This window comes from Ceratotherium simum, chromosome 35 (assembly GCF_057802395.1).
Source record: "Ceratotherium simum simum isolate JZ-2026a chromosome 35, ASM5780239v1, whole genome shotgun sequence".
Classification (NCBI taxonomy): Eukaryota; Metazoa; Chordata; class Mammalia; order Perissodactyla; family Rhinocerotidae; genus Ceratotherium; species Ceratotherium simum.
In genome coordinates this window covers 27349382-27375603 of record NC_141934.1, presented here as the reverse complement: position 1 = coordinate 27375603, position 26222 = coordinate 27349382, and the positions used below count along the sequence as shown (strand labels likewise).

Genomic DNA, 26222 nt, shown 5'->3' with positions numbered 1-26222 from the left:
GTGAAATAGCAGGTGAGAGCTGGTCCCTGGTGGAAGGCCATTTTAATGTCCCCCCTTTCCTCTGGGAGATATGAGGAGGGTGGCAGTGAATGGCTTTCCTTTGGAAACTCAGCATGCCTTTATTTGACAAGTTCCTGAAGTAGGAGCCCCTGAATTTTGCCACATGTGTTAATTTTCTGTTGAATCAGCGTATTGGGAACCAGATCACTTTCCTCTTCAGGGGCCCCGTGGGATGGAAAGGAGACAGACGGGTCTGTGCAGGAGTGGCTGGAATCTGCAGGGCCCATCCTCACCTGGGGATGGAGAAAGGTCCCCATGAGGTGGGAGGGGCATGAGAGGATGGGGGTGCTGTGGAAGCCCAGGGGATTGCCCCAACCAGGGGAGTGAGGAGGAGGCGCTGCAGTGACCAAACTGTGAGAAGGAGTCAGTGCGAGCACATAGACCACAGGATAACCATACACAGCCCATCACTCCGTGGTGCAAGGTTTCAAAGCTCATTTCCTGAGGGAGATTCCAAGAAGTCAGAAGCCTTTCCACCATTGGGAAAAGGCACAGGAGAGCTCAGAGCCTGGGCTGTCATCTCACTTTCCCCCCGCTCCTGAAACAGTCCTAGCATTGCTGCTACCCAGTGCGTCTGCGCTGTGACACACTGCACAGCGGTGGAGCACCCCACTGCTCAAGGTGCCTTAACTAAAGGTAATACTGAAAGGACGTGCTTGGACTTCCAAGGACACGAACTAACGCTGCCGCCGAGGGTTAGCACGTGCTCGGTGCCTGACCCCCCTCTGCTTCCCAGAGGCCTGTGCTGCAACGAGAAATGCCCATTGGGGCTCTGGGCATCCTTTTCCTCAAGATATAGCGAAAGGAATGCATGATGCAGAAAATTCGTATGTGCGGGAATGAAAGGGGATACGGCACAGAGCGTAGACCTTGCACCAAACACCCACTCCTCCTCGTGCCCCATCAAAGTGGAAGCCAAGCTTTCCTGTGAAAAATAAACTAATCAAACCCACACACCAACAGCTGGGTCCAAGTCTCCAGTTACAAACACGTAAATGATTCCTTCGGGATTATTTTTTGAAATGGAAGAAAAGATTCGTCAAAGTCAAAACACCTCCAAGACTCAAATAAATAAATCTCTAATGGTGGAATTTAAAGTACTCTGAGTAGCAGTGGGAGAGAAGGTTCTGGACTAGAGGGTTTCCCTGGCCACTCTTACATTTGTTGCACACCATGAATCAGTGCCCTTGTGCTGGAGACGAGAGTACAATCACCTCCCTATTTAATTAAACTTCTCAAAGGGATGTTTCACCTTCCCAAGGTGCTGTCCATGTTCTACCAATTCCACAGTCTTTCCCCTGTAGGTCTGTAAACAGACTCTCACACTCTCCCCTCTGGTTCTTGCATATGACGGGTCTTGATCAATCACTGCCCTTCCACTACGGTAGTTAATTCCACCTCCTCAACCCTGTCCTTCTCATCATCATCGTGTGCTGGGAATCCACGTGTGTGAACTAGGAATAGAAGCGTAGTGTTCTGCCTCTCCTTTCAGCCATTCCGTCTTCCTGACAAGAAGGCAATTGAGAGTGTTCCAGAGCCCATGTCTAGATAGGCAGAGTCCCTCCCAATGTATTAATTTATTTCTATTTTAACAACTCACCAGCCTCTTTTGATCATCGAAGCAGCCACTTGCTCAGAATTATTATCATCCCCAGTGTACAGATGAGCAAACAGACCCACCGAGTGGAGTAACCAGCTGGAAGTCACAGAGCTGATAAGTGGCAGAACCAGGATTCAAAACAAAGCCTTCCATCTCCATAACAAACACACTTCTCATTCTGCAACTCTGCCCCCATCACAGAGAATTTCTCTATTGGTACTGCTAGCTCGCATGGCTGAGTGAGTGACAGAGGTATCCTTAGAGCTGACTCGGGCTGGAGGGAGCTCTGGAGACCACCCGGCGTGCTAGCCTGTACTCAGCTGCTGGCTCTGGGGAAGTCCACGAGGTCCCTGGAAGAGGCCTGAGCTGGAAGGAGCTATTTGGAGCCATTCAAGAAACTTGGGAAAGGGCTATTAACCAATTGATAAGAGAAGTCTTACTGTGTTAACAACAGTACAGCCAGGCTGGTGCACGGTCCAGACAGAGTTGAAATTTATTGAGCGCTTGCTATCTGTGAAGCGTTGTTCTAAGTGTTTTACACTTAATTTCTCATTTAATCCTCCTTCTAGCCCCGTGGTAAAGGTAGTATTATTGTTCCTACTTGCCAGATGAGGAAATTTGTTTGAAATGTCACCATATATGAAAATTGGATGGTGGTGGTGATCAGGGGAGGAAAATGTTGTCTCCTGCTTTAGCAGTGGAAGGTATAATAGTTCATTTTGAACAACAACAGATATTTTCTGAAAGCTAGTTATTGAAAATACATTGACTGAAATATGCAGATTTATTGACCAAAATATGAAAATATGCCATTTAATCCCAGAAATTCTATGTCTTAGAAACCTAATAAATTTCTTTATCCTTATGAGTTAGTTTCAGGAAAAAAATAGTTAAGGCTTGGTGATTCATAGTATTCACTACAAAAAATAAAATATCTACAACTACATAAAAAATGTCAATGACCTCACAACTCTCAGACACACATGTTACACATTGTATTTTTTATTTATATTTCTATAGGATCTTCATTATCCATGTATCTGTTGTCTGATCCCCTCAAGTTATAAGATTACATAAAGATGGAAAAGTTGTTAGTGTAAGACAATATCCATTGCTGGACTGATCTCTAGCGAATTAGTCCTGTGGGAAAGGGCAGCGTCTCTCTTCACCAATCACGTCAACGTCTTTGATGTCTTCATTGGTCAGACTCCAGCCAGTTGTCAGATATAAATGGGGGGAGTTGATAGCAATGTGACTCTCACACTTTTCAAGATTTCCTGAGGGTAGTCCAAGTGATAGTGGAGAACTCTTGGATCCAGACAAAGCCTTAGACAATGAAGATCCAGCAGGATTTAACCTTTGGCACAACAAACATTGGCAGTTATCAACTAAAGAAGAGAAAAGTCAACAAAGGTGATTAGCATGTCCCAAAATGACAATGCTAACATCAATGTATAATGATCCTTCCCTACAGCTCCTCATAACTTTGGATAGCACAGCACATAAGCATGGACGTGTTGGGTGTTTCTGAACCATGCTAACATTCTATACCACAGGGAACGGATCCTCCTCCTTCCCTGCACTGTGCTCTCATCGCTCGTTGGCCACACAGTTCTTTCTGTCTACACTGTCCTTCTTTTGAAAATGATCATTTCATTCTCTCCACTTAGTTTACTTCTGTTCATCCTTTAACGCTCAGTTCACGTGTCACTCCCTCAGAGAAGCCTCCTATGTTTCCATATAGTTCTGGTCTACCTCTTCCATGTCACTGTGCATTTAATAACAAACTAATTAAACACTTAATCATGTGATTAGTTATTTAATATCCACTTCCCTCACAAACCTATAATTTCTATAACATTAAGGACCATGTTTGTCCTGATCATCACTGTATCTCCAGCCCTTTGCCTTGGTGTACAGCCGGTGCTATATTCCCAGTAAGTGTTTGTTTAATTATCCAGGGAAGGAACCCCAGTAGCAGAAAAGTAAATGCTCATTTTTCCAGGTGCCTGTGTGAAACAGCCCTGATCAATGAGACAGAACCAGGCACCTGCTGGGGACTTCTGGACTGCTTTACTTTTCTGAAAAATGGGACAAACATCACTGGTGTTGGCTCCTTCCACACTACTTCCTGCCTTGAATATGGCTGTGATGCTCAGAATTACAGCAGCCATCCTGTGACCACAAGGGAAAGTCAGAGCCAATCATACAGATTGCAGGTCTAATATCTTTGAAAAACTAAAGTGACGCTGCCTAGATCCAGACACCTTGCTAAGTAAGCAAAATAAAGCCCTATCTCAAGTAGTTTAAGCTACTTGAGTTTTCTGTTACTCGCAGTGAAAGCATTTCTAAGAGACTAGCAGAGTGTGTGGGGTTAAGCTATCTTAACACTCTGAGATTTCATCACCTGAAATTAAAAAGATCAGCTATCTCTTACCTCCAGCAGCACTAAAACTGATTCTAGGGCAATTCACAATCTGGTAACTTACAGAGGGAGGAGGAAGGAGAGATTAAAACACACAGTTACACAGAAGGGGCTTTAATTTATATGCTGGTCTCACTAAAGCGAGTCTGTCACTCTCTCTCCCTCCACCAACATTACTATGAACAGTGCAGCTAGGGCAAGTAAAACCTACTAACGATGGAGTATGGAGCACGATGTAGACTTCCTAAAAAGAGTAGGCGGCCACTAGCTGCTCCTTCATCTCCTGATGTTAATTATGTAACTAATTGCCAACCACAAACGTGAATCTTGATCTTTTGCTCATGTCAGTTCATTTTCTTTAGAATAAAAAAAGAAAAAACAATATTTGTCTCTTCTATGTCTAGCTATAATTAACTCCAAAAATATCTGTCCTTCACCACATACAGCACTTGTTACAGTCATTGGAGGCGTCGCTGGTAAAGTGCACGTGGGCACTGCATTCTCAGAGCTATTAATAAGGCAAAGCTTAGATGTTGCCTCTCCATTGAAAGTTCGTTCCCCACCTCCCAGCTTTTGAGTGACTGCTGTATTTTTAACCAAGCTCAACCACTGTGATCACAGATTGAGGATCTGAGATGGTTTCTCACGAAAATCAAGAATGAGCTGGATTTTTCATACGCAAATACACACACAGGCTATCTTTTTTTTGTAGCTTAGCTCAAATATCATTGTGTATTGTGTTCTAATTGCAATAAAATTTCTGACACAATATGCATTATATGTGTAATTTACGTACAAATGGCAAATGAATAGAATCTTACTGCTGGGCCTTGGTCTGTGGTTCTTGCGGTCACAAATCCTATTAGAGGTTTTATTAACCTTCTCAGTGATGGAAATGCCAAATCTGATCCGATGGATTTCAGTTGTGCAACCCAGCCCTGCTGCAAAATGGAATCCAACTCCTCACGACGTTTTTTCTACAACAAAAAGCCACCAAAATTGAGCCACTGCATTTATGCTGTAAGAAGCATTGGGAATATCTGCCCCATCTCATCTCTTATGAGGCCACAAACGCTCTCCTTTCTCCCTCCATTCCAGCCCATAATATACACCTGGCTTGTGAGTGCAAAGACGTACAAGTTAACCAACTAAAACTTCAAAATACTGGCTAGCAGCCATAAGTCTAGGCCAGAAAAAAAGGGAAGGGGGGTCTTTGCAGTAGAAGCTGCATTAGGAAGCCTTGGGTGAAGACCCCAGAAAACCTCCTTAGTGAGACAGTCTACCTCTCCCCAGTTTCAGGTTAAACCCTGACAAGAGACATCTAGGACTCCCAGAATTGACAAAATCCAGGCATTGCCAACTTACCATTGCCTTTAAGACCGGCTGCCTTCTGTTTCTAGGTAAGGAAGAAAAAACCATTTTGAAGATGAGCTGAACTGAGGTGCGCACCATACAAACCCTAAAAAGAATTCAAATACTGAAGAATTTCCTTGTGCCTCAGTGGAATCCAAGTTTAAAAAGTTATTTTAGGGGCCAGCCCAGTGGCATAGTGGTTAAGTTCGCGTGCTCCGCTTCGGTGGCCTGGGGTTCGTTGGTTTGGATCCCAGCTGTGGACCTACACACCGCTCATGAAGCCATGCTGTGGTGGTGTCCCACATACAAAATAGAGGAAGATTGGCACAGATGTTAGCTCAGAGTGAATCTTCCTCACCAAAAAAAAAAAGTTATTTCAGATTCTTTTGAAAATTAAAAAAGTTATTGTCATAAAAAATAACAATAATAAACCCATGAGATGTTAAGGTAAATAAGTTTTATGAAAAATAAATATTTTTTAAAACAAAAAAAAATTGTGACAAAACTGTGAGGTCATAAATTTTTGTTTTTTTAAGGCACTAAGTTTGTGGTAATTTGTTATGGCAGGAATAGAAAACTAATGCAGATTTAGAGAGAAAAGAATGTCTTGCCTAGATGACAGGGCTTGTCAATCTTTTGGGAGACTCAAATCGATGAGCTCAGATTTGTAAAGAGACCACCAGGGATCACAGCAGCTGTCCTCATCGATTAGATGCAACTTGATTGGCAGACCAGGAACATTAAACATAGACAGTGCATTGGCTTCACTCTCATCTGTGTGCACAGCAGCAGATGGCTCTGTCTGCTTTGCAGACACACCCGGGCACAAGCCTGTGCATGGTTAACCACGACATCAAAAGAAACCCCCACAGTGAAGGGACCCGTTGACCTCTGTGAGTCCAGGCATGATGGCATGCTGTGCCTGGAAACCAGCCAGCTAGGAGTTGAACACAGCAGGCACAAGTAGAGCAATGAGTTCTGGTGCAGAAGGTGTTTCCATAATAACTAAGGCAAAAGGAAAGGTTGGGGTGAACTTCAGGGAATGAGGAAGAGCTTGGAGAAAATTTCAGTAGCGTCTCATCACTAACGTCTAGGAATCCTCACCAAGATGAAAAGCCCTCCATCTTCTTTCTGAGAAACCCCCTGACTTGATTCAGTCCATGTGGTTTGACTGGAGCCCAAATGGGTAGACATGTGACCAGGCTCAGTGGACATGTGATCAGGCTTAGCCAGTCAGAATATCCCATCCTCAGGGTTCCAGTAATTTGTTCAGGGATGAGCTTCTGACTCAAATCCCGCAAATGAGAGACAGTCCCGGGATCTTTGCTGCAACCTCAGTGTTTAGGACAGCAGCTAGCACACAGCGGGTGCTTAATAAACATTTAATCAATGAATGAAAATTGAAGTGTGTTGTTATTTAATTGCAAGCAAATCAGACTTTGCAAATATGTGTATTTTGGCAATGGTTTAATTAGCGTTTGCAATTATCTCCATAGGTTTGCTTACTTGTTTTGTGGCGGGAGGGGATGTTTCCCTTGAGAGAGTGCATGTTTCCACCAGGGCAAGAGTCACATTTCTACAGTTTCCTGCTGTAGAAGTCTGGGCACACTGTAGGCACTCAGGAAATATTTGCTGAATGAACGAACAACACTCTCTGATTCCCAGCCTCAGTATTGTTGTTCTTCCTGGATTTTATGTCTGGAGCTACCTGGGTATTTAGTTTGGCTTCTGGTTCTTTGACTTGGGAATAGTGAACGCAGTTACATACAACATTATCAGTCTAATTCAATCGGAAACAAATGCCAACAACAGACTCTTTCTACTCTAAGAAAGCCCTAACCAACTGATGGGGGCCACTGATGCAGGATTCCGCCCAGGGGACCAAATATTTAATGTTCGTTATGTGCTAAGCTGAGCCAAAGCACATGTTAATTCATCTATCTTTCTCCAGTCACCTCAAGAAAAGCTTCTTGTCTCATAATCAACAGAAAACGTGGCAGCATGAACACTGTATGGCCTTCACTTGAAAGTTACAATTATTAAATTCATTAGGCGCTAAATAGTGCAGGAAATAACATAACAGCCATGTCCCCACCAGCCAGCTTAAGAAATAGGACACAGAGATGCACTGAGGTTCCCTGGGAACCCCTACTTGGGCCCATCCACCCCTGCCCTCCCGGAGGTAACCACTATCCTGACGCTTATATGCATGATTGCCATGGATATTTGTTATTTTATGCTTTCACCACAAAATTATGTATTCATAAAAATGTATGAAATAGGTTTTCATGTTTTAAGCTGTATATAATGATATCTTGTTCTAGGTATGCTTGGGCAACTTGCTTTTTAATTTTTTTATTCAATCTTGTGTTTTAAAGATTTATCCGTGCTGAAACATGCAGCACTAATTAATTTTCATGGCTGACTGGTATTTCCTTGTATGAATATAGGAATGTGTGTCTCCACTCTCCTGTTGGAGGGCGTTTCAGCTTAAATGCCTTGTGTCACTGCCTCTCTGAGCACAGCAGAGAAGGAAGAATTCAGCCTGGGATGAAAAGAGCTCGGTTCAAACCCAGCTTCCTTAACTTTGTTTCTTTGTGAAGCTACTTCATCTTCCTGAGCCTCAGCTTTCTCATCTGGAAAATGGGGACCATAATCATGAGTACTTCTGAAAACTGTCATAAGATGGATGGATGACAAGCATTTAGGAATCTTCAAAGTGCTGAAATAGGTAGAGAGTTGAAATTCCAGAGAGTGGAACTTCCAATCCTAATTTCCTAATGCCCCATGAATAGCATTAGACCTTCACCAGGTTGCATTCATCAAGCCAAGCCCTACCCATCCTCCCAAGCCTCCTCCTCCAGGAAGGCTCCTCTGGTTACCCACCTGTACTGCACTGTCCTCTCTCTTCCCTCAGGTCTCTTCCTGTCCACATCACTCCTCAGGAACTTGAACAGTAGCTGGCATGGGCAGATAATTCCCAGCTCAAATGTTTCTATCTCCCTGGAAGCCCTCCCACAGTAGTAGGTGCCCAGCTAACTCACCCTGACTGATAGTCTTCTTCCGTTCAGCCCCCAACAAGAATATTCTGATGTCCTCTCTGGAACCTCACTAGTATTGTTCATTTTGCTCTATCATTCCTAAAATGGAATGTTAGATTCTGCAATAATACCTATTTCTGGACTCATTTATTCATAAGTTCCATTTTTGCCTAGGAAGAATATTTGTTAACTTACACATTTACCCTCTCTCTCCCTCTGTGGAGACTGTGGGTTCCATGAGGGCCAGGACTATTTATCAAAAAACAGAGAGAGAGAACTTTCCACTCAGTTTTGCTGTGAACCTAACACTGTTCTAAAAATAAAACCTATTTAAAAGGGGGAGGGGAAGAATGAGGAACAGAATTCGAGTAATTTCCAGGATATACTGTCAGGTGTACAGAAGAGTATCCACCCTCCTCCCACAGAACAAAGGAGATCTAAGAAAATGCACGTGCATCTGCTTACTGGCGCAAAATAATTATAGCAAGGATGAACCAGAAACTAGAGATTGAGGGCCGTGCAGAAGGATGTGGACAGAAGGGGTATGGGAGCAGGGGCGTGGAGTTGAAGGGGAAGGTGCACCTCCCCGAGCAGACCTTCTGTACAGCTTTGACTCCAGCTTTGACTCAGAGCCACAGCAGTGTTCCAGACATTCTAAAAACAAGCAAATGAATTGTGTGTGTGTGTGTGTGTGTGTGTGTGTGTGTGTGTGTGTGTGTGTGTGAGGAAGATCAGCCCTGAGCTAGCATCTGCCAACCCTCCTCTTTTTGCTGAGGAAGACTGGCCCTGGGCTAACATCCGCGCCCATCTTCCTCCACTTTACATGGGACACCGCCACAGCATGGCTTGACAAGCAGTGCATCAGTGCGCCCGGAATCCGAACCTGCCAACTCTGGGCCGCCGCAGCGGGGCGCATGCACTTAACTGCTTGTGCCACTGGGCCGGCCCCAAACAAATGATTTTTAAAAACCAGGATGTGGGGGAACCCAAATGGAATATAAACGGTAATAACGAGCCTAACTATATTACAAGGAACAACACACCACACTCCAGGAAATGAGGAAGAAAGAGGTAGCCTAAGTCACCTTGGGAACTGTATTTTGACCTGATACTGTAAAGCGAAAGACAATTAGCAATTTTGAAACAACTTACACTAGGATTGAACAAATGAGTAAACACATAAGAGAACATGAGAGCCAGGTTGCTCACTGTCAGAAAAAGAAGGAAAATAAGGAAAAGGGGAGGTTTAGGATGAAGCCTGGTGATTTACTGGAATCAGAGGTCTCAATATGAGTCACACTGTTTTTAATGGATGGATGGATAGACAGACAGACTGGTGTGTGCACGTGGATACAGGGGTTAGCGTGCATATGGACATCTCCTAGCTCTCTATCGAGTGGGCTTAAGAGCAGCAGTACCTCAATAGCAACCCCACACCTGTGCTGAGACCCGTGGATGGAATGCGGTGCCGGGCAACATTCCCTCAAGACCCTGCTGCAGCATGAGAACATTCTGCGCTTGAAGTAAGTGGCCGCACAGCCAGCCAGACTTGGGGGTAGAACGTTCAGGTTGGATCTTCTAGGTGAACCTTTAAATTCTCCATGAGTTTCACATACAGACGAGGAAATTAAAGGAAGCACCAATCGTAAATAAGTTATCTTTAATTATAGATTGGTTTATTACACTTCCCAAAGATCGATTTACGGGAAATTTAAGGCAGTGTCCTCTCTTTTGATGACGGTGGCAAATTCCTCTGGGAATTCTAGGAGGTTTATACTTCTGTCCCACCATACCTTAGCAGAATGTGAGACAAAGGTTGTCTGAAAGCTTATACGGAAAGTCATACACATCAGCTGGCGGGTCCTCATTTTGTCATAGACCCAGCCAGCCACAAAATGTTATATCACAATCGAGGAGCATGTTGTGAAGCTACAGGGACGTGTACTGATAAATGCCTCATGGCCCGACAAGCCATCATCCCTCCATTTCATCTCAAAATTCGGCAGAGGAGCATCAGTCTTTTTCCCATCAGTAGGTAGTACAACTGTGGTCCAAGCACTGAATGAGAAATGAAGCTGTATTGGGTCCAATAGTCTCTGAGATTGCTCTCTCCACCCCACTGCACGAGGGGTGTCCTTAGAGGGAGCGGGAGAGAGCCTTCGTGAGCCCAGCTAAAACGCGGTTCTTGTCACGACCCTCATTCCGAGCCATGGAGAGAACTCAGTTCAGAGTTTCTGAAAGAGGGCAAGAGCCTATGACGTGCACCAGACAGAGAGAAGCTTCCGGGTGAAGATCTCCTGACCTAGCGGTGCCAAGGATGCTGGGTCTGGGGACACCACTGAGAGAGCTTCAAGGGAAAACTCATGACATTCCGGAATCCAGCAATTCACCACCACCCCTAATTCCTGGTGACCAATGATCTCCTCTTCAGCTCTCTACATTCACCATTTCAGGATATGTTACACACATGGAAGCATAGTATGTGTGACGTTTTGGGGTTGGCTTTTTTCACTCAGCAGGATGCCCTTGAGACCTATTTAAGTTGCTATATCAGTAGTCCATTCCTTTTACAGCCGAGTAGTGTCCCCTGGTATGGACATTGTACACATTAACCACTCACCAGTTAAAGGACACGGGGGTTGCTCCCAGTTTTTGGTTATTACAAACAAAGCTGCTATGAATATTCATGTACAGGTTTTAGTGTGGACATAAGTTGTCATCTATCTGTGACAAACGCCCAGGACTGCAATTGCTGGCTTGCACGGTAAATGTGTTTGAATTTTTAAGAAACAGCCAAACCATTTTAGAGATTGGCTGCACCATTTTACACGCCCATAAGCAATGTATGAGAGATTCAGTTGCCCCACGTCCTCACCGACCTTTGGCAGTGTGTGCGTATATATAACAATTTTAGCTCTTCTAATAGGTGTGTAGTTATATCCATCTCATCTTGGTCTTAGTTTGCATTTCCCTAATGGCTAGTGATGTTAAACATCTTCATATACTAACTTGCCATCCATACTCTTCTTCAATGAAATGTCTTGTCTTTGCCCCAGTTAGACTAGTTTTCTAACTGTTGTTGAACTTTGATTTTTTTTTCTGTCAGATATGTTGTTTGCAAATATTTTCTTTCTGTCTATAATGTGTCTTGTCATCTTAACACGGTCTTTTGCAGATCAAACATTTTTAATTTTGATGAAGTCCACTGTATCTTTTTTTTTTTATGCATCATGTTCTCAGTGTCAGGTTTAAGAAATGTTCACCAAGTCCTATGTCCCGAAGATGTTTTACATTTCCTGCAAAAAGTTGTATTATTTTACACTTTACATTTCAGTCTATGATCCATTCTGAGTTAATTTTTGTACAAGGCGTGAAGTTTAGGACAAGGTTCATTTATTTTCCCTTGGTGTCCCATGGCTCTAACACCATATGTTGAAAATACTGCTTGTTTTTTAGTTAAGACATGATATACCTCTGCCGAATAATTTTCTTGTAGGCGGTTTTCTACTAGTATGCCACTGCTATGCCACCCTATTAATCGAGACTTTCTCAGGTGTTAACGTGGTAATACTCTATCTCAACAAATAAAAATAATGTGTTGTTCTCAGCTTTTCTTTTTTTTAACCCAAAATGCCCCTTTTTAACTCTTGCGCCCCTTACCCCATCCTTAGGTGAACCTTCCACGGAGTCCAAGTCCCTGCCCACTCAGACCTCTCAGCCCTGGGGCCCCAGAGCTGGGATCCATTCAAGTCCCAGGGGCATACAGGTTTGGGCAAAAGCAGCTCCACTGGTCACACAAATTAATTCCCGGACCCCCATAGGACGCACAGGGGATAGAAACTTGTTCTTTATGTTAATGCAAGAAGGAGAAAACTTTATGCTAATACAAGAAGCTGAGAGACCAAGAACCCAGGAATCGCCTGAGCTGTCCACACCAGTCTGCACCAGAAGGGAGAGAAACCCACCTGGAAGACGCAGGCTGCTCACAGGCTATGGACCTGAGAGGAGGCCTGTCCGGGGCGGGCCCTTTGGTCCCTAAGGAGCTGAGGCCTGGCTCCTTGCCTGCTGGGGCGCCTGATGCCAGCTGCTCCTGGGGCTCAGAGACCCCCTCTCCCCGCCCCTCCCGCCAAGTCCACGCGGTGACCCGGCCCCACGTGCGCAGAATAGAAGCAGCCACGGTAATAACTCCAGCTGGCCTCCTCTGGAACGCTCCAGGCATTGCTATGCGTCCAACGTGCCCATTAAATCCCCCCACTCCCAGAGGCTCCTGGACCCGGGTCATGCAGAGGGGACTGAGGAGAAAAGCCTCAGATACGGGACTCCTGGGAAGCCCAGTTCCTTTAGAGACTCGCACCCACTCCCCCAGACACCAGCGTCTCTGAGCCCCGACAACCTCTATCTGCAACCCCCAAATGACATGGGACTGAATCTGGGGTGTCCGGGGGAAGAGAGTCCCAGGTTTCTGCCAAGCTGGAGTTTGTTGTTAGCTGCTCTGTGAGGCCGCCTTCCTCGCTGATCCAAGACCAGCTCCAGGACCTGGGAGTGGGGGAAAGGGGTGCAAAAAGCCAGGCTCTCCGCCTGGGCTCCCCAGGGCCAGTTTGACAAGATGAGGGTCTGGATGAGGGGGCAGGATGTGATCCTATGCTTTGCGGAAAGGCGGTTCACACAACCGGCCCCCACTTCCTGGATCCTAAGTGCCACGTGTTCAGTGTGGGGTGGGGGTAGATCCCACGGAAACCGGGAGCGGGGGACTGTAAACGCTTTCCCTCAGCCATGCCCCCTCCTCACTACTGGGAACAGCACCCGGTGTGATTCCCGGCGCTTCAGATGGGTTCAGGGAGGGGTTCTGAAGATCCTGGGACGGGCAAATTTGCCCCAATCCCGCACATGGCTGGCCCGAGGTCGGCCCATCCAGGGAAGGGGCCGCCCTGCGCCCCCCAGAGGCGCTGTGGTGGCCTCAGCGCCCTCCCCAGATTTCCCCAACAAACTCCAAGGTCAGGCTACCCCCGGCAGAGGGCCAGTGCGACAGATGCCCGCTCTCGCCTTACCTGTGCCGGGCAGGGAGCCCCGCACAGCCCCGCGGCCGTGTATTTGGAGCGCATCCTGCGTCTCCACCGCTCATGCCGCCCGATTGTGGCCGCCGACGGCTGCCCCACGCTCCGGGGTAACCCCCCGCAGTCGGGTCTGGCCGGTCCGGCCGCGACCCGAAGGTCGCGCCCTTCCCTGCATGGTGGCCCTCCCCCGGCGGCCTCAGCTCTGACAGGTGCTGGCGCTCAGATCCCCACAACTTTTCTCCAGCTGCCGCCATGGCCTCTCCCTCCGCCCCGCCCAGGTCCCAGCCCCACCCAGCCCATCTGTGCTCCGCCCCCAACCCCGCCCCAATCACAGCCCCGCCCAGACCAGCTGTGCTCCACCCCTAACCCCACCCAGGTCCCAGACCACCTGTGCTCCACCCCTAACCCCACCCAGGTCCCAGACCACCTGTGCTCCACCCCTAACCCCACTCAGGTCCCAGACCGCCTGTACCCCACCCCTAACCCCGCCCAAATCACAGCCCCGCCAAGACCAGCTGTGCCCCGCCCCTAACCCCACCCAAGTCCCAGCTCCGCCCAGCCCACCTGTGCTCCACCCCTAACCCCACCCAGGTCCCAGACCACCTGTACCCCACCCCTAACACCGCCCAAATCACAGCCCCGCCCAGCCCATCTGTGCCCTGCCCCTAACCCCACCCAGGTCCCAGCTCTGACCCGCCCACCTGTGCAACGCCCCTAACCCCACCTAGGTCGCAGCCTTCACCCAGCCCACCTGTGCTCCGCCCCTAACCCCACCCAGGTCCCAGCTCCGCCCAGCCCACCTGTGCTCCGCCCCTAACCCCGCCCAAGTAGCAGCCCTCACCCATACCACCTGTGCTCCGCCCCCGGCCCTGCCCAGGACCCAGCCCCACCAGCCCACCTGTGCTCCGCCCTGCCCACTTGTACTCCAACCCGACCCAGCCCAGGACTCAGCCCCACCAGCCCACCTGTGCTCCACCCCAGGCCCCACGAAAGGTAGACTTTCTCCAGGCTGGAAGAAGATGCGCGAGAAAAAGTGAAAAAGATCAAGGCAGCTCCTGCAGGCCCCTCAGGAATTCGCTCCTCTGCCCCTAAACTCTATATCCATCCGCCTTCTTGCCTTAACTCTCTGCAGGGTAGCCCTGGAGAGTTCTGATCCGCTTCATCGCGTCACTGCGGGGAGGAGGAGATCTCTGAGATCTTCGGATGTCTGGAGTGAGAACACGGTAAAAAACTCGTGTCTGTGTGTGTGTGCATGCGCGCGCGTGTAAAGGCACACAACAATTCTGTGAGGCCACACCAGCACCTGGAAATCGTGGTTTCCTCAGCAAGGGAACTGGACAGGTGAGATGGAAGAAAAAGTAATTCTATTCGACAGCCTGGAGTAGAATGCAGCTCAGAAAACTCTTCCAACCAAAAAGGTTAACTGTAAAATATTGATTCTTAAGATTCTAGGGAACTACGGAAATATGCTAATTATGCTAACTCCCCAGTTCCCCACTTCCCGTGGCTTCTGTGGACCAGACCAAGGGCAGAAGTTCTAGAGGGGACCGGGTTGCCTGTGGCCTCCTATAGTGGCAAGGACAATTATTTTTGCAGCCCAAAGGACTGGAGAATTTTTTAAATCATATTAAATATTTTTAGCCTCTCCAGATCAATGGGAAATAAAATATATCCCATTGTCCCTAGCGAGGGATTGGGGCCTGCTTGACTTTCCTTTTCCTATCAGAAAACATAATTTTTAAAAAGCCAGAAAATATGTGCGCTTGAGTCCCACCCCCTGGTCTACTTTCTTTTTGCAGTTTTATGATTTGCAGCCCCCACACTTGTCATTTCTTTCCTTTCTACACTGAATATCACCCTCCCAGCTGGAAAGCCAAATGCAGATCCTGGATCAAAATAAAATAAGGACATAATCAGGGAGGTCCCAGTCTGGCCAGTGTCACACAGTGGAAGTGACTGGGAGAGGCACCATCTGCTTCCTCTCTCCCTGTCCCCACCCCAGTCCCTCCTGTGTGACTAAAGACTGGTTTATCCCCCCGGTCTATCTATCCTTCTTATGAGTTAGTTGTACATCCATTAGTCCATTTAATCCTCACAACCTATGGATTGCTGTTTTTATTATTCCTTTTTAAATGTGAGGGAATTTAGACACAGAGAATGTAACCAATATCTACTGCACATTTGTTGAATGGGAAATTCACTGTCTATTACCTTGTTTATTTATTTGGTCATTTGCTTATCGCCCGTCTTCAACTCCTCTGTCTGCCTCTTCCTCCCATCCAAAATGTGAGCTCAATATGGGCGCTTCGTAGCTGCTGCCTCCCGAATTCCCGGCACCTTCAGCAGTGTGTACACTCAAGTAAACTGTTGTCAAATGAATGAATCTTGTGCATTTTCGGAGTGTCATGACCCGTGTCAGCAATGAGGGAAGCTAGACTGAGTAATGCCAAGTGACAATCACCTCGTGATAATAATAATAGTGATAATATCTACTGGGCACTTGTGTCAAGTAGGACACTGTTCTAAGTGTAGTATTTGGGTTAAGTCAGGCAGTCCTCATAACCACCTCTGTGTGTGTGGTCTTATTACACCCATTTTACAGACAAGGAACTAAGGTTTAAGGAGGTTCAGTCAGTTACCTGGGGTCACACTGGTGGTGCGAGGTTGAGCTGGGATTCAGACGGAGGTAGTCTGCCCTCAGAACCCACATTTGTAACCCCTGCACTAGACTCGTTGTGTGAAGAAGTGTCTGGAAATCACCCTTGTCCCCACACCAGGTATCTGGATGACCTGTGTTGACTCTGCCTTCCCATGCCACACCTCTGTGCCACATCTTGCCAGCTGGATTTTTCTACCTTGAACAAAAGGAAAAATATTGATTTACCACTTCTGCTGAACATGCAGGAAAGCACCCCAGAGCGCTTTGCTCTCAGGGGTTGAAATCTACCCCGAAGTCAGCCTCTAGACATCTCTGTCCCAGAGGGGTCACTTTAGCCTGGCTTCCCTGGATAAGATGTGGGTGGCTTTTATCTGTGCAGTCAGCCTTTGTGATTGATGCCTGAGTGCCCACTCTGGTCCTTAGCCTGTTCCCTTTCAGTCACTGCTTGAGGCACAGGTCATGAGCAGCCTGGACTGTCCACCCACTGCCTTCATTCTGGGTTCAAGACCAGAAAACCATCCATTTGGTGTCAAAATTCACATAAATAGAGCTCAGATTTTGAAATAAATGGGGTTAATTCATCACAGTGACATTCCCTTTCTTCAATTTGCACACATTACAATAAGAGCTAACACTCGGATGCCCCTTCTTAGGAGCTAGTTTTACAAGTATTAATCCATTTAATCCTCACAACAACACTATCAGCTTGCTGTTTTTCCTAATCCTTTTTGAAGGTGAGGGAATGTAGACACAGAGTTTAGTTTATAAAAACCAGTGATTAGAAAACATGGAATTCTAACTCAGGCAATTTGGCTGTCGAGTCCGCATTTCAAACCACATCAATAGTCTGCCTCTCTGTATGCTTCCTCAAAGATACGGCATCTGAGTTTGGAAAAACTGTCTCCTGTGTCTTTCTTTACTCTCCCACTCACTGAATTCCTCTGTCCATCAGAGATGTGAGTGTTTTTCCCACCAAATAATTCCCCAGTTCTCTGCAGATGCCAAGTGGGTGTCCTACAATTCAACTCAGTTCTGACACTACCTACCTGGAGTCAGCATCAGATCCCACAGATGACAGCCTTGGTCCCATAAGACTGCCCTCACTTCAAGACGCCGATCACAAGTCCAGATTGTCACCTGTGATTCTGACCAACCGGCTATAAATCAGAGGTTTGCACAACCCCTCCATGGGTTTGATAATTTCCCAGAGTGGCTCACAGAACTCAGGAAAACAGTTTACTTACTAGATCATCAATTTATTATAAAAGAATATAAGTCAGAAGAGCCAGATGGAAGAGATGCATAGGGTTAGGTATGTGAGAAGGGGCTTCCATGCCCTCTCCAGTTTTGCCTCCACGTGTTCACCACCCGGAAGCTCTCTGAACCCCGTATTTTAGGGATTTTTGTAGAGGCTTCATCATGTAGGCATGGTAGATTATTACCTGAATTTCCAGCCCCTCTGCTTTCTCTAGGGCTGAAAGTTCCAAGATTCCAATCATGGCTTGGTCTTTCTGGTGACCAGCCCCCATCCAAGAGTCACCTCATTAGACAAAAAGATGCTCCCATCACCCAGGAAATTCTAAGGGATTTAGGAGCTCTGTATCAGGAACTGGGGACAAAGACCAAAATATATATTTCTTATTTTATCACAATATCACAGTATCCAATCCTAATTTATCCAAAAATACTACTTTTTATAAACTCATTCTTTTCTCTCATAGAACTGCATTTGTTGTGTGACAATTCCACCACAACCATAGTGCTTTATTGTAGTTGGTTCATTTATCTTGCAATCAATTGATGATACTTATTTAGAATATATCACCCACAGCACTCAAAATTTGGAGTGGAAACACAAAAAGGAGATCCTGTCATGAAGGAACTAACCCCACGTGTGGCAGACAGAATAATGCTTCCCCCAAAGATGTCCACATCCTCATCCCTGGAACCAGAGAATAGGGTGCCTCTCATGGCGAAAGGAACTCTGCACAGGGAATTAAGATAAGGACCTTACAGTAGGGAGATTATCCTGGATGATCCAGGTGAGTCCAAAGCAATCACATGGACCCTTACAAATGGAAGAGGAAGGCAGGGGGGAGCGGGAGTGATGCCGGGACAGAAGAGGAGGCAGGAAGGATTCTAGCTATGAAGATTTGACCCACAGTGGCTGGCTTTGAAGATGGAGCAAGGGGTCCACAAGCCAAGGAATGTGGAAGCCTCGAGGAGCTGGGAACGTCCTTCCTTCAGCAGAGAAATGGAGACCTCAGTCCTAAAACCACAAGGAACTGAATACTTCCAACAATCTGAATGAGCAAGTAAATGCATTCTCCCCCAGAGCCTCCGGAAAAGAGCACGGTCCTGCAGACACCTTGATTTCAGCCCTGTGAGACTCTGAACCAGACAAGCATGCTGAAATTCTGAACTTACAAAGCTGTGAGATAATAAATCTGTGTCGCTTTAAGTGCCTAAGTTTGTAAGGATTTTTTATGGCAGCCGCAGAAAACAAAAACCCCCATCAGAACGTGCTGTCTTTATTCCCAGGACAGGCTTGGCCATGCTGTGATAAGAAACAATCCCATAATATCAGTGGCTTAAGAGAAGCTTCTCTCTCACTCATGCTTCACACCCATCGCAAGTTGGCTGAGCACTCTGCTCTGTGTCATTGTCACCCTCTCTGGAACCCAGGCAGGTGGAGCAGCTGTGACCTGGGACGTTGCTGTGGCAGAGGGAGAAGAGAATGTGACAGAGCATGTGCTGGCCATTAGAGCTTCCACCCAGAAGGGACCCATGCCATCTCCACTCACATTTCTTGGGCCAGAACACATCATGCGACCACGCCTAAATTCAAAAGGATTGTGGAATGCAACCCCATCGCGTGCTTGGAAGGAGAGAGAGCCCCAGTGTCTGCACACAGCCCCTCACACCACACTGTCTGCGTCAGCCTTAGACAAAGGCAGAGTCCAGAGGGGCAGTGATGGGTGGACAGCTTTGGATATTTGTCCCCGGGTAATAGTCCTTGGTGTTGCTGCAGACACACTAAGTGGAGATGTTTTGTGTTTCAATTCTGCAGTGAGTAATTTTCCTTAAATGTGTTGAACATAGAATACATGGATGCTTATTAATTTCCCTCTGCGTGTATTTGATACTGAGGAAATGCTAATAGGGAGAAAAGTGCAAACATACCATGTTGTCCCAATTGTCATTATCATCTCTGTGCCACAGGCAGGATCACGGAGGCTTTGCAGAAAGAACAGGCACCCTCCTGGATAAAGTGTTCAGAGCTGAGTTTTTAAGTGGCAGTCAGCATCCTGATGCCTTGGAGGTCGGTTCCTGTAGTTGGGCTCATACACATTTAGGATTGTGTCTCCTTGCAGAATTGACCCGTTTACCATAATGTCCCTCCTTAACCCGATAATATCTCCTGTTCTGAAGTCTAACTTAGCCTGATATTAATATAGATACTCAAGCTTTCTTTTGTTTAGTGTAGACCTCCTGATAGCTCATTTATGTTGTTTAAATTTTAGCCAAAATATGGCGTTATGTGGAAAGTAGGCTGGAAGCAGAAGTAACCAACTCCTCTCTCACTGGTCATTTACACCTCACATAGTACATTCCACACACTTAAAGTTCTCTCCGTGCCTCAAGAGTAGCCACTCTGTTCTGCCTTAGGCCTGATGGTGCCCGGATGGGTCCTCTTCCCCTGGGCACGGTCAGAGTGGATGCAGCAACTTGAACTTGTCATGACAGGGAGTGGTCTGATGACAAGGCTGATACAGGGGATGGTACCACTGAAAGATGGGGAAACCTGGGTGTTGATGATATCACTGGGCTACATAATCAATCAACCTTGGGGCTGCCCCCTTGTTATAGGAGATACTAGATATTAAATGCCCTTTTAGCCATGTCAGTGAGTTTTCTGTGACTGAGCCAAACCCTGGGGCACAGGACTATTCAGACCTGCTCACTCAGCCAGACTCTGTGCTGACTGGCTGTGACTTTGAGCAGGTCACCTGTCCTCATCGGCTCTCTTTTTCTTGTGTCTGTCAAGTGATTGTCTAGCCCCAGACAATCTCTAAGCACCTATGAGTTCTAAAATCTTAATCTCTTGTAGTTTAAGTCATCTGATCTTCAGTGATTAAAGCACTGTATTATCCCAGCAGCAAACCTAATTTGGTGACAGTAACTTGGAGGGAGCTGAGGAGAATACAGGAGCAGCTAGTATGCGCTGAGCCCTTTAGATAAAACGTCTCACTTAATCCAGCACAGGAACCCCACCGGATGCTATTACTTGTCCTGTTTTACAGATAATATAACCAAGGCCCAAAAAGGTTTAGTCACTTGCCCAGGAACACACAGCTTGACGTTGACAGGGACTTGGAATCCAGGTCTGTATGAATCCCAACACCTGTGATTTTTCTATTTCCCTCTCTGAGAGGAGAGGAATCGCCTTTCTCTAAAACATTAGTGAGAGGTAATTTTACACCCTATAAAGAGTTTCAGATTTCACCATATTTGTAAAATTTTTTCCCATCTAGACAGCATCATAAAACCAAGATGCTTGGAATGACAGAGAAGTAAAACAGCCAAGCCTTTGCCACCTGGCAGTGTTCCTAGTCCCCATGTCAATTTCATACTTTTGCAAGAAGACTCACTCATCACGAGAAAGTCAGATGCATCCTGTCTGCACAGCATCCACCTCCCTCCACCTAGAGATTGGACTCAATATAATAATCTCATCAGCACCAAATTCCATCAGGTCATTCAGCTGTCTGATCAATATTGCCAGATGATGCCATTCATAAGCCCTGGAGACGTAGCTGATTTGATTTAATCAGGACTTGATTGATTTAATCAGGTGAATAAATTATACTTTGTCGGTGCCTTTGTAAGTGGGACTCATTGTGTTTGGTTTTTCCATGATAAAAACAGATATAAGGCTCTGATGGAAGTGTCTAAGTAATTTTAAAGGTGTGTTTGAAGCATTAAGCCATAACTTCAATAGTACTGTATTTCTTCAACTCACATACACATTTACCATAAACCTCATCACAAACGTAAACTGGATCATAACAGAATTTAGAACGTTCATAGCGATGACTGACAAACCTACAGCAACTGTGTGTCTTGCTCCCGAGATCCTGGCCTCTCCTTTGGGTCAGGTTTTGGGAACTTGGGATATTTGACCGCTTCTACTTTCATAGATATGAAATAGGAACTTCTGAGTTATGACCACCTTGAAGATGTTTTCTCCAATACTGCAGAGTGGACCAAAAGCTTCCAAGTTGAAGGCTCCAGGTTCTACCAAAAAGTCCAGAGATGCCTCTTTAATTACACAACCAAACCAAAACGTGGAAGCCCGCTCTGGAACAAAAGCGGAAATTAAATATTTTGGCTCACCCTACTGAACTGGATTTATGAAATGAGACTCAGATCAAACTAAACTTATTCGATGGTGCAGGAGCATGAGATAGCAAATATACCACCTGTGTGACCTCGTTAGGCTCCTCCCTGGCAAATGGATGGAATGAGACGATGCAATTTGCTGTAGGGGTCGGTGCTCTGAATTCACCTGTGCAGTGAGAGGGCAGAGGAGGAGATGGGAAGATGAGTCATTAACATGGGCTGGAGGGAGCCAGGGGATGAAGCTGGAACCCCTGACATGGCTGGGAAAGGGATCCTCATTTTCATCTCTCCCAGATGTGCCCTTCAATGCTGAGATCTCTGGAGCCCAGGAGAAGCTGCCTCCCGCCGCCTTCTCCATTTCTGATTAAGGGAGCATGTGTGCACGTGGGAGGGATTAGAACATTTACGGAAATAAGAAAGAGTCAGGTCTAGTGTATCAGGCAGGATGTGGCAGAGCTGGCAGCACAGTGTGTTAGAGTCAGCTTAAACCAATAATGGTTTGTTTGACTCACATAACAAGGAGTTGTGGAGATAGGGAGCCCAGGATTTGTGCAGTGGCTCAATTCTGTCACAAGAACCCAGGATTGTTCCATTTTCTGTCCCCATCATTAGCGGGTTGGCTGGTCATGTCTTGGTGGCAAAATGGCTGCTGCACCTCCAGGTACCATGTCTGTGTTCCAAGCAGGTGGAAGGGGGAAGGGCACCAGGGCTGGGAGCCTGCCGTGGAGCTTGGAAGGGAGGCCTCCCCGGCAGATACTTCCTGTTGTCTAATTAGACTAACTGGGCCACAGGCCCACCAATGATGGAGGGGATGAGACCACCATGATGTCTCAGCAGCCTCCCTTCATCAGGCCATGCAAACCGGGGAGGCAGAGCGAGGGGAAGGGGAGTGAGGCAGGAAGGAGGGGGCTCTTGACCAGGCTGATTGTGGCTCGGCGTCCAGCAGGACTGATGGCTCCACCTTGTGGGCCTGGCTTCTGAGAGGACGTGGGAGGAGGGGTCTCGGAGTGGTCTGTGGTGAGGGAGAAGGAAGAGGAGTTTACCCCCAGCTCCCACCTTCCACTGGTCACAGGTTACCCCGTGCATATGAACCCCAGTACTCCTGGGTGCGCACGTGTGGGTGTGAGCGTCCTCACTCCTTCCTCGTCTCACAGCTCAGGCCACCAGGGGCCTGGGGGAGGGGGAGGAGCCACACCTCATGGCCATTCCGGAAGATGTGCAGGTTGTGCCCACGCGGCACAGCCGGGAGGAGAAGCGGGTGGGTTGCACCCCCATGATGTCAGTCTGAGCCCACTATGTGCAGGTCGCCCAGCTGGAGGGGAATGAGCAGCTGAAGTCCCCCAACAGGTGAGGCCAAGAGGATCTAGAGGGGCTCATGGGGTGTCTGACACACATGTGAATTGTCTGGGCCAACTATGTGTCCCCCTCCCGAGGAACTCTGCCGGTTCCCATCAAAACTGGGGTTTGTGAGGATGCAAGTGAAAAGGGGTCATGGGGGCTACGCAGGCGATGGACAGGTCTGCTGAGGTGAGAAATCAGCTTCGTAGAGTGAACAGCCGACAGGCACGTGCACTAAGCCCCCAGGGTCAGGCTGCTTGCTGGACAGTGAGTGAGGCAGGCACAGCTGGAAGAGGCTGGGTCAGGGGGAGGCGACCCCGCGGGCCCCGCTGTGGGACACCCACAGTTCACCTGGCTCCTCTCTGCCTTGGCTTCACTCGCTGTTTTTTTTTTCTTTCTGAAAACATTCTTTTTAATCGTTTTTAGAAGCACTACACGTTCACCGTACAAAATTTCAAATAATAGAGAAATATGCCAAGAAAAATTATCACCCATATCCTTCCCCCTGGAGGTGATTACTCTTGACTCCTTAGGGAACCCTCTAGACCTCTCTTTCTGCACACACACACAAGATCCTACTGTGGAATCAGATTTGGCTACTGGCATCCATCCTCCTCCTTCCTGGCTCCTGGCTGTCCTCAGCGGATGACCCCACCCTCACTGTGTGTGGTCTTAGTGGAGAGGAAGAGTGGCTCCTGGTGCTGGCCCCCCAGTGAGTGCCTCCACCTTGAAGCCATGGGGCAGCTCCTTCCCTTTTCTCCCCCTACCAGAACTAGGGGTGCGCAAGTGACCTACGTTTGACCAAAAGCCCACGGTCCTGGGACTTCAAATCTTTAGTGAGTTACTTAAGGCCAGAGTGGTCACTTGGGGGTGATTTGTCATGGGGTCATCACAGCAGTGGTGATGGCAGAGACAGAGGTGGTTGACATGGTCCCTGTGGTCACCTGGACAGAATATTCCTGGTTTCCTGTTTCCTCTTTCCCCCACTCTCTGGAGCATTGCTGGTCCCTACCACCCCAGCCCTGGTCTTCCGCCATCTTTCCACATGACTGAGTCAGCACATCTTTATAATCATGTGCCTTTTGTTCAAAGTGGCCAGAGTCCATTTCTGTTGCTTGCAACCAGCAAAGCAAAAATTACACCAAAGTTAAGCAGGTAAGGAAGACTTTATTCAAGGCTATTGCAACAGAGAGGAAAGTCTAGAATTCAGTCTGAGTTCAACTCCACTCAAACAAAGGCCAGAGGATTTCTATAAGAGTGAGGGTGAGAGGGAACACAGGCCATCTGAGTTTGCTGACTGGCTTTACCCAAAGGAAAAATAAGCTTTCTTCTGTCTTTATGACAGGAGGTGGTTTACATCTTGGAGCAAGGCCCCCACCCAAGTTAGACTCCTTCCCTCCCACAGAGACTGGGAGATAGATGGGCACCATCTTTGATGACTACATTTCAAAGGGCTGGCTCTCACATCTTTGAGAAAGGCTCTGGGGTTGTAAATCTAAAAGCAACTTTTTAAGGATTAATGTCTGAAAGGGGCAGAGAAAGAAGATACAATGACAAGTTTTTTAAGGTAAATCCTCTAAGAAAAAGGAGGGGAGAGACTTCTGTGGTTAGGCCATCTGGATTCTGTGAGGGCTGGCGAGAGGGAGGTTGGGGACTGGGGGCAGAGGGAAGCTTGTTTAAAGTTTAGTCAAGTTAACACATTAAAGCCATCCTGCTCACAGCCAAGAACCCTAGTTGACACACAGTCATACTTACATGAGGTTCTAGGACATGAGGCAGGATTCTATTTTGAGTATGAATCTGTGTATTTTTAGGAATATTTCCTTTTCTCTCTCCCTTGTAAGTATTCTGAGTGACATCTTTCTCTCCCACCACACACATAGAAGAGGAATAAAGCTTCAAAAAGACATACATTTGAGACAGAAAATTCCAGATGCCTGCCTATGAACTGGCTTTTTTGATCTCAAAGACTGGAAAAGAGTGGGCTGGAGCACGGAGGGGTCAGAAGGAAGAGGGGCGGCTGAGAGCAGAAGGGAAAGAGATGAAGAGGGCTGGAGACTGCTCCAGGGGCAGGAGGATGAGCCCTCACCCAGGGGCAGCGTGTAGACGACTCAGGGCTGGACGTCCCTTGAGTGAGGACCCCCTGCCCGTAGCCCTTCACCTGCAGATGTCTCCCCACCCAACAGTCTCAGAACAGACAAAAACCGTGAACAGAGGTGGAGGGTCTGGATACCTTCCGGGGTTTGGGGTGTGAAGAGAAAATCTCCCCTTCTGACCCAGGTGGGAATTCCACGTGGGCCTGGACGGGATGTAACCTCCACCATTGCATCTACATCCCCAGGAGAGAGTTCACCCACTTGGAAACCAGGATGATGTCACTTGCCGTGGTTACTTCACAGGGTTGTTTTGAGGATCAAATTGGAAAGGAAACATGAAAGTTTGTGGAAGAGTTACAAGTGCTGGTCAAACATAAGATCTCTAGTAAGGAAATACTTTTTAAAAAATGCTTGGTTCTTCCCTAATGTACACAGAGGTTGACAGAGTGGTTCTGAGAAGATCGTGCTGACTTTAGCAAACATGCAAGATGCTAAGCTAGTTAAAAGTAACTATTACTTGATCCTAAACAAAGCTCATTTACTCAAGTAGGTCAAATGGCTTTCATAAAATCTCTTTCAGTTTTTAGAAAATCCTCTGTTTATACAATAAAGATTCTAGTTTGTAATCACTGTGATCTGGGTTAAGTAATTCTTACTGGATAAGAATTTTAATTAATGAAAACAGGTTCAAATGTGTGTCAGTATTTTAGGATAGTGCTAATCCTGGGCTATCAGATATGGGATTTCTGGGAGGTTCAGAGGTGCAGAGGGGAAGGTGGGAAGTCAAGCAATTGGATTAGCATTCTTGAAGCAAGTAATTATGTTTAATACAGCCAAACTGGCAGAGTAACTTTCCAGCATGACTGCAACTTTATTCCCCACTCCTCCAAGGGGAAATACAGCACGCATAAAAGTACATTTGCCAATTCTTAAATTTTTCAATGGGCGTTGCAGATGTTAAATACTCCTCCTTTTGTATGATGCTAAGATCTTGGCTACTTTATCAGTTAATATTGCTTCACAGCAAATTGCCCCCAAAGTCTCATCTCATTACAGAGTTACATCATCAGCTCAAAGTCCAGAATCTCACCATCTAAGTCAGACAGGCCCACAAGAGGAGGAAACTGCTCAGGGGTAGTTCCAGAAATGCAGCTCTTTGTGTATAGCTCCTCTCAACTTTTAGACTTTTGAAA

The 26222-nt window shown here is 46.9% G+C and overlaps 1 long non-coding RNA gene across 2 annotated transcripts; it reads right to left on the bottom strand.

The window, feature by feature from the left end:
• Nucleotides 1-2642: 2642 nt before the first annotated feature.
• Nucleotides 2643-13749, bottom strand: LOC147912489 (uncharacterized). Of its 2 annotated transcripts, none has more exons than XR_015549869.1 (4): nt 13528-13749; nt 5451-5544; nt 4907-5062; nt 2643-3017 (listed from the first exon to the last, which is right to left on the bottom strand). It is a non-coding gene; the product is annotated as an uncharacterized LOC147912489 (long non-coding RNA). The 2 variants fall into 2 exon arrangements; XR_015549868.1 differs by having other exon boundaries at nt 5451-5481; nt 13528-13747.
• Nucleotides 13750-26222: the final 12473 nt, after the last annotated feature.